Source organism: Hippocampus bargibanti, linkage group LG20, assembly GCF_051943395.1.
Source record: "Hippocampus bargibanti isolate YZ-2025 linkage group LG20, ASM5194339v1, whole genome shotgun sequence".
Classification (NCBI taxonomy): Eukaryota; Metazoa; Chordata; class Actinopteri; order Syngnathiformes; family Syngnathidae; genus Hippocampus; species Hippocampus bargibanti.
Window position 1 is genome coordinate 4,428,298 of NC_142753.1, and position 13,965 is coordinate 4,442,262.

General features: G+C 40.0%; 1 long non-coding RNA gene across 1 annotated transcript; it reads right to left on the reverse strand.

Moving 5' to 3' along the window:
• Positions 1-2,106: 2,106 nt before the first annotated feature.
• Positions 2,107-9,142, reverse strand: LOC148882752 (uncharacterized). The gene is made up of 3 exons (XR_016118688.1): positions 9,085-9,142; positions 8,508-8,565; positions 2,107-2,535 (listed from the first exon to the last, which is right to left on the reverse strand). It is a non-coding gene; the product is annotated as an uncharacterized LOC148882752 (long non-coding RNA).
• Between the last annotated feature and the right edge of the window lie 4,823 nt (positions 9,143-13,965).

Sequence of the window (13,965 nt, forward strand, 5' to 3'; positions counted from 1 at the left end):
GTCATCAACAAACAGACGGTCGGGAAATCCCGGCCGTCCTTTGTATGTCTGTACATTTAAAGGACAACCGACACCTCTGGTTGCGTCCATAATTTGTAAAATGACTGCAAATGACTTCTACTGAGCGTATTTTAATAAGATTCTACAGCATATAGCTATATTTTACGTGTTAAGCCTCACGCTGAATATTCAGGAAGTCTTGTTTTTGAGTTGGTGACGAGTCCTCACGTCATGAAAGGACCGCCCCCTGACCGTAAAAAAGACGCATTGTAGCGGTCCTTCCATCACGTCAATGTATTTTGCTGGACTTGTTTGGTCTGGGGACCTCGTGTTGCACCCAAAAGCCGCCAGAAGGCCAGAAGAGGGCGTACAAGCGCCATATAATGAATTTATCAGCCTGTGTAAACGGAGGTGGCCACAGGAGGTTGCCATTTTGTGCCTCTTTTTTTGGGTGAGAGATTTTCCCCCAATGTTGCCTCAAAATGGCACAAATAAATTTGTTAATCGTTTGCAAACATGTATGCTTTCCTCATCAGAACTATTTGAATCATATTCATAACTGGAGGTGTAACAAGAAAGCATATTCTCTAATCTGAAGCCATTGTTTTGATTCACAAGCAATGCAAGACGTCTTGGCGTGACGTCACGAACTGGGGGCGGGACTTTCTGAAAATGCCCAATTCACAGCTCAATTTTTTGCAGATTTTGGACACTTTAAGTCATTTTTATTGGTGTTTTGCATTTGACTAAAAATATCATACTGCATGTTTTGGGTATATCGGTTGTCCTTTAAACACATCACTTGTCATTGCTTCTCTGTTCATCTTCTCCCTTTCTTCTTTTTTTTTTAACCACCCTGGGATTTAATCCCGCCGTGACCCCTGATCAAAACCATCTCAACCCGACATGAAACCCTGAGACATTTGATGTTGAGATCGTTTGCCTCTCAGGGGAAATGCCGAACGGAGAAACACTCCCGGCAGCTTTGGCTTTCCCAGTCGGCAGCTCATTTTCCCTGTTCAGACTTTCTTCTTTTTCTCCCTTTTATCTTGTGTGAAGCATTTAATGGCCTCCCTGTTAATTTTAGTTACCGGGACTAAATGGTGGTAATGTTAAGAGAAGTGTGAATTAAGCAGCCATGAATTTGTGCGTTTACTGTACTTCTTTGTGACAAATTTGGCACTTGTATTTTGACTATGAAAATAACCTTCTTCCTTTCCTTTCCTCTTATTTTCATGACTTTGCTGTTGTGAAATGTAAACTTCTCCACTGCGAGACTTATATTTTTTCAAGTTTTGTTTTTTCATGCTTGGGTGCCGCTAAAGTGCTGGCCATTGCGTCTGGCAATGTTTTCAGGTTCAGCAGTTGTTGTTTCAAGTTCGGCTGTCGTTAAAGTGCTAAATATACCAATATGTATGTGTTGCACTGTATTTTGGACAGCCACCCCAATTTCAAGATCATGTAACTCCAAACCCATATAATTTAAGAATTAACTTTATTTGGATTTAAGAGACACTATTCAAACCTTTGTTGCTTGTGAATCCCCCCTGAAACCTTTAATTAAAACCTTTGTTTGTATCCAAACCTGTCGTCCATTGCACTTCTTGTCCTGTCCCGCTGAGAGCCAGCCTCTCATGGTATCACAGTATGTGTTGCACTGTATTTTGGACAGCCACCCCCATTTCAAGATCATGTAACTCCAAACCCATATAATTTAAGAATTAACTATTTTTTTCCGATGAAATAATAGAGTGTAAGGTTTCTAACGCTGTATTGAATGTTTATGTGGTCCTAAAACTCAATATTCTGTGGGTCCTGGAATTCAATTGACAATGACAAAAACCTTGGCAGTGGAGTGGACACATTTTTGCACGTCTGGCAGTGAATGGGTTAAAAAAATACTAGATTAAAAAATGACTATATTTATATATATATATATATACATATACATATATATATATATATATATATATATATATATATATATATATATATATATATATATATATATATATATATATATATATATATACACCACAATATGCCGTCCAAGTGATACACATTTCCAACTATAACATCATCTCAACATTTGAGCAGCGGAATGTTTACCGCGATTCAACCCGAGCAATTACAGTTGCACAATGGCCCGTCAGTAATTTGCGACGGGCGATGCTTTCGATTCCGAGCTGAAAAATCAAAACGAACAATTAGCATAAATACGAGAACAACAGGCGCATGTAATGAACTGGCGGGATTGATTTTAATCAGTGATGCAGCAAATTGACGGGCGGCTAAGCACCGGAATAATAATGTTGGGGGAAAAAAAGTTCATAAGGAGGCGAACGTGCTACCATGTAGAGGGCTTTTTCGGAATGCTACGTCTCAACAGGCAATCGACGGGTCACCTCTCCATCCCGATCGTGAGGGACAACCCATCTCGAATCACGCCGCCGCTGCTGTTGCTTGGTTCTTCTCGACTTCCCTCTCCGTGACTTTCATCCCATTCTAGGGAAAAATCAATCAGGGATTAAGACGCTGTCAACGGAGGCCGAAGAAAGAAACAGAGGGTGCGGGTGAGAAAAGGGCAATAAGTGTATTTGGGGGAATGAAAAAGTTCGTGAAGATTTACGCGGAATAATTAACCACGGAGAAGTTAGGAAAAACGCAGAGAGGTGAACGAAAAGCTCCGTTGATGTGAAAAGGGAGTGTAGCATAGCGACGGATCAGGGAGGTAAAGCGATAACGGTTCATGGGAGCAGACTTGAAGGAAACTATGCAATGATGTCACTTGTTACTCGGAGGTCTTATTGAGCATTCTTGGAGTAGTGCGCATGAAAAAAACAACTGTACAAAATTGTAAAATGGCAAAGTCATTGATGGAATGATGACATTTTAGCAAGGACCATCCAAGGTGACTATTGTAAAAATCACAAAGTCAGTGATGGCACGATGACATTTTAGACATTTTAGCAAGGACCATGCAAGTTGCCGAGCTTGATTTTCTTGACTTGGGCCAAATAAAATCAACATTTTGAATGGATTTCGACTTACGACCATTTCGACTTACGACCGTTTGGTCGGAACGGAACTTGGTTGTAAATCGGATGCTACCTGTATATATAGAGGACAAACCACTAAGGAAGTGTCCGCCACTGCTGCCACCGTATCATATCAGGTGTGCGAATAAAAGGATCTAGAGTGTTTCACATTCCTCATGGACACCTTCATTTCATGAGTGTTCAGTTGTTCAGTGTAGACAATTTAAATATGTACTCATAGTTTGTTCATTTGAGTGCAATCATCATCCTGGCGGAAAACACAATGCTTTTTCATATTATCATCACATTCTCCTTATACCTGTATTGTATTTCAAAGGGTGAATTGCTAGCTTTCTTAATATATGCATACTTAGTCTTAACAAGCAGATAACTTTGCTGCTGTGTTACGTCCGGGTTAGAGTGAACACTGGCGCTAATGGCTGCCGCTTCTCACCCGCACAAAAAAGAATCCTGTGACTGTAAAGTGTCGTTGAGTTTTGAAAGGCGCTTAAAAAATGTGTGTGTGTGTATATATATATATACAGTGAGACCTCAACTTACGAACTTAATTGGTTCCCAGACAGAGTGTGTAAGGTGAAAAGTGTGTATCTCAAAAAATAATTTCCCATAGGAAACCATTAAAATGGGAATAATCCATTCCCGGGTTTCCATAAAATATACTTTTCAACTAAATAAGCCTAAACAACTACACACAACGTACTTTATTCTATGTATAAAAAAATGTGCTATTGTATTGTAATGAAAGAAATACACTGCATTGTATCATAAAGTCACTTTATTTACATTTGTGATGGTCATTTATGGCTTGATGGAATGGCTTGGGAGGTCGAAGGTCAAAGGGAATTGCTGTTTGGAAAGAGACGCGCATTACATGACGACTGTAATTAAAGAAATAAACTGTGCTGTAAAATAAAGTTTTATTTATCTTTTTGATGGTCGTTGATGGCTTATGGAAGGAGAGTCACCTTCCATATGGACTGTTGGTAACTTAACCTCTGGTGCTGTTCGGTCGTGTGCTTCCGCCGAAGATCACTCCGCCAGCCGTGGTGGGTGTGTATTATGAAAATAGTGCTTATTATAAGGTTTCATTTTCATAAATGTGACGTTTGTAAGACGAAAAGTTTGTAAGATAAGGTGTTTGTAAGTTGCGTTTTCCCCTATATATATATATATATATATATATATATATATATATATATATATATATATATATATATATATATATATATATATATATATATATATATATATATATATAAATGGTGGTAATGTTAAGAGAAGTGTGAATTAAGCAGCCATGAATTCTGTATGTATGTATGTACATGAAATCTTTGTGACAAATTTGGCACTTGCATTTTAATTTATATATATATATATATATATATATATATATATATATATATATATATATATATATATATATATATATATATATATATATATATATATATATATATATATATATATATTTGTTTGTTTCCGATTCCCTTGTCTCTGTTTTGGTACATTGCACTGTTCCTTTTGCCAACAAGAACGCTCTGAACCCCCCACTGTGAAGTGCGAAAATCACTTGACTCCACCATGCCTGGAAGCTGGAAGTCTAAAAATGAGACAGCGATTCTGTTTTGCCTGATTTTTCTATTTTTTTTTTTTTGTAATATATTTTTTAAGATCCATAAATGTCGTTTCCCTATTCAGACCCTCATGTCCTGCCTTTTGCCACGTGATCACTCCAAATGTACTCCTCAGTCAGTCTCTCTCAGTACACGGCGTACCCAAATTTAACCAAAGGCAAATTGCGTTATAAAATGAAATACAGTAAAGTCTCGTTATATCGATATCGGATATATCGATAGTCCCGGTTATATCGATACTATTTCTATGCACGCACGGAGAAAATTACATGCAAACAGGGTCGGATATATCGATAGTCCCGGTTATATCGATATTTTTTCGGACTCCCTTGAATATCGATATAACGAGACTTTACTGTATTTGATGCATAATAACCGCTTCACCTGAAGAAATCTGCAGTCTTGGCTGTCGACTGTTCTCATTTGTCTTTTGAATGCAATGACGAGATGGCCTTGACGCGCTGATAGGAAATCGTGTAGCAGTTGTTTATTTAAAAAAATCTCGACAAACACTTATTTGAGGTGTTACACATAAAGTTGGCGTCGCGTATCTACCCTGAGTGAACGGAATGTCCATCACATTACACAAACACGAACATGTGATGCTTTCAATTCTTTATCTTCTGAACATTTCTGACTGAAAAACAATCTCTTTAGTGTGAAATCGGTGAGACGCCGGACTTCCCACCCACCAAACTCATTATCCCGAAATCAATCCTCTTCCCCTCCCCCACGGTGACTCGAGCATGCTAATTTGCTGGGAGTTAAATGTAGCTTTGAGAGGCTGGCAGAAATCCGATGATTTTGGCCTCTCGGTTTCCAGACCGTCTGAAGTGGGAAATGGCTCAACTAAAATCCAATATTTGGACAAATTGATTTATGGGGGACGAACGTTGACGTCGGGAGCAAGCCACCGCAGGCGACGCCGCAACCTCGGCAGCATTGATGGATCCTTTCATTGAAAGACGAGTTCAGAACATTCAGAGGATCAAGCACTTTCCATTCATCTCAATTGGGTCGCAGTGGCGACATTTACATTTCACAGCAGCAAAGTGATGAAAGGAAGAGGAAAGGAAAGAAAGTAGAAAAAAATACAGGAGGATAACAGAAGGTATTTTGTTTTTCTATTTCTTTCTTTCCTCTTCCTTTCATCACTTTGCTGCTGTGAAATGTACATTTTATACTACGAGACAAATAAATAATAATAATAACAGTAATACATTTCATTTGTAAGTGTCTATCAAAACTCTCAAGGTCACTTTACAGTCACTGGATCACTTTTGAAGAGGGTGAGCAGCGGCAGCCACACGCAGCAGCGTTCACTCGACCCGGAAATAAATAGATCGAAAGCTAGCTAGCTATTTGATACCTAATAGATAGCCAGCCAGATAGCTAGCTAATAGATAGCCAACAGACAGCCAGCTAACCAGCTAGCTAGCCGGATAGATAGCTAACAGACAGCCAGCCAGATAGCTAATAGGTAGCTAATAGCCAGCCAGCTAACTAGCTCGCTAATAAAGGCTCATCCAATCTAATAATGCACATTTTTGACTCAAATGTCAATGGATACACTTGATGGTAAACAGAGTGAGCGTCATAGATTTTCTTTTCAGAGACCGACCCACACGCGGCACGCTATCATCGGCTCATTTCCATTTTACGGCAGCTCATCTTCACTCATCGATGAGTCTCAGATGTTTTCACAGCGTGACTCGGAGTCGTTTATAGTCCACCGTTCTTATAGTCTCGGCTTCCTCTACGTAATCAAACGCAGCTGATAAAAACTGCAGAGGTGTGTGACTTCTTTACACAAAGCCTTCACCACATCGCAACCTTTTGAGAGCGTCGAACACCCACACCCGCGCACACGCAGTCAAATAGACCTTTTGCCGTTTTTTTTTTTGGGGGGGGGGGGGGGTCTTCACCTCGCCACAAAGCCTTTCTGATCCCTGTCACCTACTTCACAAACTCGCCCCGCGCCACCTCCCGTCTACGCAAACAGCCCACTATTGTTTTTTTTTCTTCACAGCCGAAGAAGACACAATGCCGAGTGGAACAATAGCAACTCCTCCTCAAATGCCCCAGAATTGTTGATGTGTCTTCTCCCTGTTGTGTTTGAGGCCAATGTCCCGATGACGCTTGCGAGCGCAAGGCCGCGGTCTGAAGGAATTTGAGCCATTCCCAGAGATCTTTCCTTCCAGACAAACAAAAACAGAATCACCAACAAACAAACAAATACAAAAACAAATAAATATACAAATACACAAACAAATAAATATACTCATAAAACATAAATACACACTAAATAAATAAATAAATAAATAACTACACACACATATACATACATACATACATACATACATACATACATACATACATACATACATACATACATACATACATACATACATACATACATACATACATACATACATACATACATACATACATACATACATACATACACAAATACCTATCTGACCTGCTTCAAATTTCTATTCCCTCTCGTTCCCTCAGATCCTCTTCCTCCCTCCACCTCTGTGTGCCCCTCCCTGCCCGTCTCAGCACGATGGGGGACAGAGCTTTCATCCGCTCTGCCCCTAAACTCTGGAACTCACTTCCTCCCAACATTCGTAACATCGATTCTCTTCCCACCTTCAAATCCCATCTCAAAACCCACCTATTTAAAATTGCATTTCCTTTGTAGCACTTTGTCTTGTTTCTATTAAGAATTGTATTTTATTTATTGTATTCTATTTGTGATTGTATTTAATTTATTTCGTCTGTGTAAGCTCTCAGTCGTACAGGAGTGGTCCATCGATGAGAAGGTTTCTTCAGCCGTCATCTGTACAAAAGTGAAGGTTTCGGACGTTAATTTATTATAGTACCTAAGCTTGTCTGTGACTGTAAAGTGTCCTTGAGAGCTTTGAAAGGCGCTTAAAATGAAATTTATTATTATTATTATTATTATTATTATTATTATTATTATTATTATTATTATTTTTTTTTTATTATTATTATTATTATTATTAAATAAATAAATACACAAATAAATAAATAGATGGATGAATCGCAAGCTAGCTAGCTAGATAGCTAGACAGTTAGCGAGCTAGATAACTGGCTAGATAGTCGAGACAACTTATCACTGATTCTTCGACATTGTGATTTTCTAGCTTGAACCCTCCGCCTGCCCATGAAGCTGTGGATACTTCATGTCTGTGTTAGCATTTATTTAATGCGTTGGTGTCTGACTCCTTTATGATTCCCCCCACACACACACACACACACACACACACACACACAAACACACGTGTGTGTTTGTCTGTGACCATGTTGCATGAGTAAGGTGATGAAGCATAACCCCCAGGGACACCTCGCTTCAAGGGTGCCAAATCACGGTGATTGATCAGCCCACTACCCCCTCCCATCCTCAATCCAATCCAATCCTCCCCTTTGCCCTCACCTCCCACTAAGCCCCCCCACCCCACCCTTGGTGATCAATCACGCCGTCAATCACACAGTCAGTCATGACATTATTCAATACTTGTCCCCCATCGCCGTGCCAAGGTTTACGATGACAAAGACAAACTCTTCCCTTTTGGTCCCTGAAGTAATCATGGCGCACATGCTGATACAGAACATGGCCGGAGGGCGTGGGGCGGAGGGTACACTGGACACACCTAATGAGCCTCATTAGTACAGCATTGTCTACGAGTCACATGAATTATCCACATCGAGCTGAATGCCGACACGAGTGAGTATGCACGTGAACAAAAGAGAAAGCGACATTATATGAAGCATGCTAAAGCGTCACCTTCTGATCCGTAGTTGCCGTGGTTACCGGGCTAGGTGCATTGGGAATTTTGGGTGAGCTGTAAATGAGAAAATATGCACGTTCAACGCGTTTGTGGAGATTGCACTACATACAAGGGGCACTTTGAGCAAATGGGAATCTATGCATCTGGTAACTCCCAATGTAGCTCTACATACTTTTTGGAATTTGATGATAGCCTTTCCTTGTCTGTATGTGGCCGTTAAATACATCAGAAGCTAACGCTAATTAATTAGAAACCCAGTCGGCTTCTTTGATATGCAAAGTAAACATGGTGATAGCGCCATTTAGCTGTAATGCTGCAACTAAAAGGAAGAACTTGCCAACAAAATATATTCTACAAATATATCATCTGCACACTCCAAAAAAAAACATCTAATCGCACATTAAGTATATAAACCAATACCCAGTCACATTTTTGGAATCCTACATTTCAAGTGTAAAAATGCCCGTCTGACAACCTTGGTTTGTGCTAGCAAGCATCTTAACAACATCCAAAACAAACTCAAGGTCTCCTCCTCCATACAAGGATTACTCCTCTGCTGAGAATAACACGTACCGATGCCAGTCAAGGTCTACCACGACTCAGAAGGGGTTACGAAAACTTGTTTTCAAAACACACTGGTGGCACAGAATGTACAAAATATTGTCCAAAAAATGGGTTGCTCAATTTGAGATGAAGCGGCAGTTTGGAGTGATGTCTCATACGCAGTACTGCAGCACTGCCTGCCGGATAAATAGTGTTATTACCTCAATGCGTGACTATGGTACTGTACTAAACATTCTGGTTTATCTTTTAAGAAAAATAATGGTAAAAATAAAAATAATGAATTGTATATATAAGTGCCTTTCGAAACTCTTAAGGACACTTTATATGAAACGGTCTTTTTTATTTCGTATTATTTTTTTATGTATTTATAATTTATATAACTGTAAATTGAATTTATGGCGCCCAGAGTGTTGTGCTATGTACGTTACGAGAAATAAATTTCAATAATAACAATTACAAACGAAGTGGTCATTAAAGTATAATTATACAATTACGATGCGCTCGTGTGCTTGTGTGTGTGCGTGTGAATTTTCTGACGTAACTAAAAAAAACTCACTTTCAAAGATGTAATTGTCAAATATTCCAGTAGAGGGCAACAGAACCACAAAGACAAACAAAACAAAGGCATTAATAAACCCGATTTCACAGTTGTGGTTGCCCCCTATGACCTTTTCAACGGGAGCTAACGAACTACAAAATGTACCTGCAGACATACAAGATAATTGCTAACTGTTTTAGATAACGGTTTATGGCAAAAGATAAATGCTGTTCTTGGATAGAAAATAATTAAAATTGAGAAATGCAACCCCTCCCTTTATATTTATTTCTTTATTTGTGTGATATGATTGATCTGTGAAAAGCTTGGTAGCACATCCACTGGCATTGAATGGGTCAATTTCAAGTTTGTTGACTCCCTGTTCTCCGTCACACTGTCGGCTTTAAACACTGTGCACGCGCACACATACAGTACACAGACACTGACACACGCCGTGCGCATGGTTATAGACTGAAATGCGTCACAGTTTCCATTCTGAGGATAAATCCAGAGTCGATGAGGGCAGGCCCAGCTGCTCTCATCCCGATCCTGAATCGTTTAACACAATTTAGCAAGTTGGCCGACACGACACCGCAACCTCATGATCATTTTGTTTAAAGGTTCCAAGTCCATTAAGGATTTCAGTCAGACCCATCTCCAAAAGCCTCGGGTGACCTCCTGCTGAATCATTACCCGGGCACACCACATGACCTCGGTGCCTGGCACAAGAGCCTCCATAAAAATAAAACAATAAAAATAAAAAAAGGGAAATGGCATCCGCGTCTTACCTGCAGTGTTATTACCGTTCAAGCATCAATGATTTCACGTTTCAAAAAAACGTGTCCATTTTTTCTTTTTAATTGCTGTATAAACTATTTTGCAATATCTACATTTGTGCAGCATTTTGTGATTCTCGCCAAAGCAAACAAAGCATCGTTAGTTGCATTCATTCCGGGCTGCACCTGTTGTGTTTCCTTTGCGTGAGATTATTTCTCACCATTCTCCTGTTCGGATTCTTTTCCCACAGTGCGACATGAAAGTCAAGATTTCTGCAACCTCCCATCAAGACATGATATAGAGAAGACACCCACAGCGCTATTGACAGAAGAAACACACTTGAGGATATATTTTCAATGTTTGCTCTGCTTTGGACCAGGATGACCGATTGTCTTTTTTTTTAATTGTAGTCGATGCTTTGCACACCTGCAGTGAAGAGGAACATCTTGCCTAGAGAGCCAGCCAGACTTTTTTTAATGTACCTGCACATTTCTCACTTTGCGTACCAAAGCAGGACAAAAACAGCCCAAAGCGCCATTTTCATTTGCGGACAGCCATTGCACCAAAGTACAGTGATACCTTGGCTTACAAACTTAATTGGTTCCCAGATAGAGTGTGTAAGACGAAAAGTGTGTATCCCAAAAAGTTATTTCCCATAGGAAACCATTAAAATGAGAGTAATCCGTTCCCAGGTCCCCCTAAAACATAATTTTCTACTTTCTAATTTTCTAAGCCTTAAAACTACACAAAATATACAATACCCTTTCATATTTGGTAAATATAACACGCCTGATCTGCTTGCGAAGAGGTATTTGAATGTTTGACGGCAGTGAATTTCGTCCGTTTTAAAATACTGACTTTAAAAGCGGTCATGGCAGCTTTCTCAATTTGGACCTTGTGTTTGTTTGTGTGCATTGCGGTGTCGGGTTGTTTGAGGACCGGCCGGGAGGTGGTCATGACAGAGATGCGGCACACGAGCAGTGTCAACTTGTATCGGTACAAGTAATTCGGGGCAACGTTGTGTGTTAATATTTAACTCTTTGATGTGAATGAACTCATTCACTGCCAGACGATGTGCAAACATATATAATATAATATATAGTTTTAGGACTACATTAACATTCAATTCAGCGTAAGAAACCTTACACTCTTCTTTCATTAGAAAAAAAGTTAATTCCTAAGTGATATGGGGCTGGAGTTATCTGAGCTTGAAATGGGGGCGGCTATCCAAAATACATTTGATAGTCTGCTTGGAAATGGACTTACATTATAGGGTGTCGTTTTGTACTTGATATGAAAGGAGTTGAACCTCAATGAGCAGTGCCGCCACTGGTTGCGGTCCTGTCGCGCATTCCGTTTCATTTCAACAGCTTCAAGAACCTATAAAAAAAATACATAAATACAAATATGAATAAAAATAGCATTAAGTTATGGTATTGTTTTATCATCACTACGCGAGTTGACGTCTGCAAAAAAACACAGAAAGATGAAGATGCCGAACTAATTTTTTGCGAGGCTACAAAATGTTAGCAACATTCGGTGGATTTGAAAAATGTTCCATTGCAAAAAATGTACAATAAAAATGAACCCATGCATTTCATGTCGCAACACATAAGTCAGACGTGGAAGAATGTAAGCAACCAAAGAATCTTTTCTTTTTTCTTTTTTTTTCTCAAGGGAGCGGCCTTTGTCCCAACAAGCTGAGCCATCACGGCAAAGAACACAGTCCTTACAGTATGTGCAGACTTATGCATCAAGGTTGCCCTAAAAGTATTTGGTCATCCAAATTCCTTTCAGGGCTTTTGGACGGCATATTTCAAAAGTTCAATTTATTTATTTAGTTTTGATGTGACCGGTTGGTCAGTTGATGTTTCAATTTCTCAACTTGAGTCAACACAGACATATAACAAGCGAGTCCTTCTTTCGTCTTCAACTGCCCTCGTGCACCCCCCATTGACTCTTTGCGTATGTCACACATCCGCTTGTGAGTTTCCATCCCACCTATCGCTATGTATATCACGCAGCTGGGTCGTCATGACGGAAGAGGTCTCTCCCCCCCCCCCCCCCAAGTCCCTCCCGCACTGTGTTTGGCAACAAATACATGTGGAGGTTACATTCCACTCACATGTATCACAACACGGCCTTGGTCATGAGGGCTTTCAAGTGATGTCACGAGCCATTGGTGCTCAACGGTGTTCCTTGAAGCAAAGGCCAAATTCACAAATGCATCATCTAATTCAGTTCCTTTTTTTTCGGAATAAATCCGACGAGTAAAGAAATCCACGTGAATCCATGAGAAGGTTTCTTCAGCCGTCATCTGTACTTCTTTGAAGGTGTCGGACGTTTCGCTTCTTATCCAAGAGGCTTCGTCAGCGAACAATTTTTTTTTGCTGGTAGTTTTGGTCCTATATATATCCCAACTGCCCAGACGTGGCGGTGACAGACTCTGCTATGATAGGTCCCTGCTCTCAGGTTGAGGGGAGCAGAGGTCTATTCCCTGAGGCTACACTGATTAGTTCTATTGTCCTGCCTGATAATAGGGTCTACGACTGGCCTGGTTACTCCATTTGTTCTGGTATCACCTCATCAGCATAACTAAGCCTATGTTGCCTAAGAAGTCTGTTGTACGAACAATCCAAATTAAACCTCACCCCACCATGGCGATTCAGTGAAGGCTTTTGCTGTTTTATGAAAATAGCTTCTTTAACACCCCTTTCAAAACATCTATTTTCTTTCGATAAGATTTTAACGTCACTGTCGTCAAATGGGTGGTTGCTAGCTTTTAGGTGCATATGCACCGCAGATTGAGGCCTATAAGTATTATCCCTGTGATGTTGATAGTCTATTTTTGATTTTTTTTTCACGTGAAATGACTTTATTGGATAAATAAAATCTCCAGATGGGCTTCGTCATACAGTAGAGTGCCGCGGACTTGTTTTTGGATGTCCTTGTATGGAATAAAAGTTGGTTTCAGTGGAAAAATGAAGACCAAGAGCCACAATCTAGACAAACAGGAACGTAGCTGAATTAATCTGAAGGTTTACGTAACATTAGGGAGCAGTTGATGCGACAGTCGCAGTAAGATTTAGAATAACACTAAGCCAGGACAGGTGAGCTGACCTACATGCGTTTCGAAACAAACATAGTGTAGCTAAGACTCCGGTTGGGAAGCCGACAGAGCTAGCTAGGTCGCGTTTTGGCAGGATATCAAACACGTAAGCTCAATTGAAGCGGACATAAATATCAGTGAAGCAGGGAAATCAAACAGGGCGGACCAAGGCTACTTCCACGGGTATTCAAAAGAGCCTTTAATAGTAAAGTCCAAGCAATAACAAGTGCCGCGGCGATTTTTCTATCATTCATCAATCACGCAGATCTAACTGTCGTCGTTGCATTTGAACGACTGACAACGCACTTGCCTTAAAATATTGACGTTGAAATTCATTATTACCTGAAACGGGATGTCCATCAGATTAGATGTCATTACAATGAAAAGTGCACGAAAATTACTATATGTTCTTACCAGTGGTGGACCGTCAAGGCCTGCAAAGCCTTCTCTGCTGGCCTAAAAATATCGG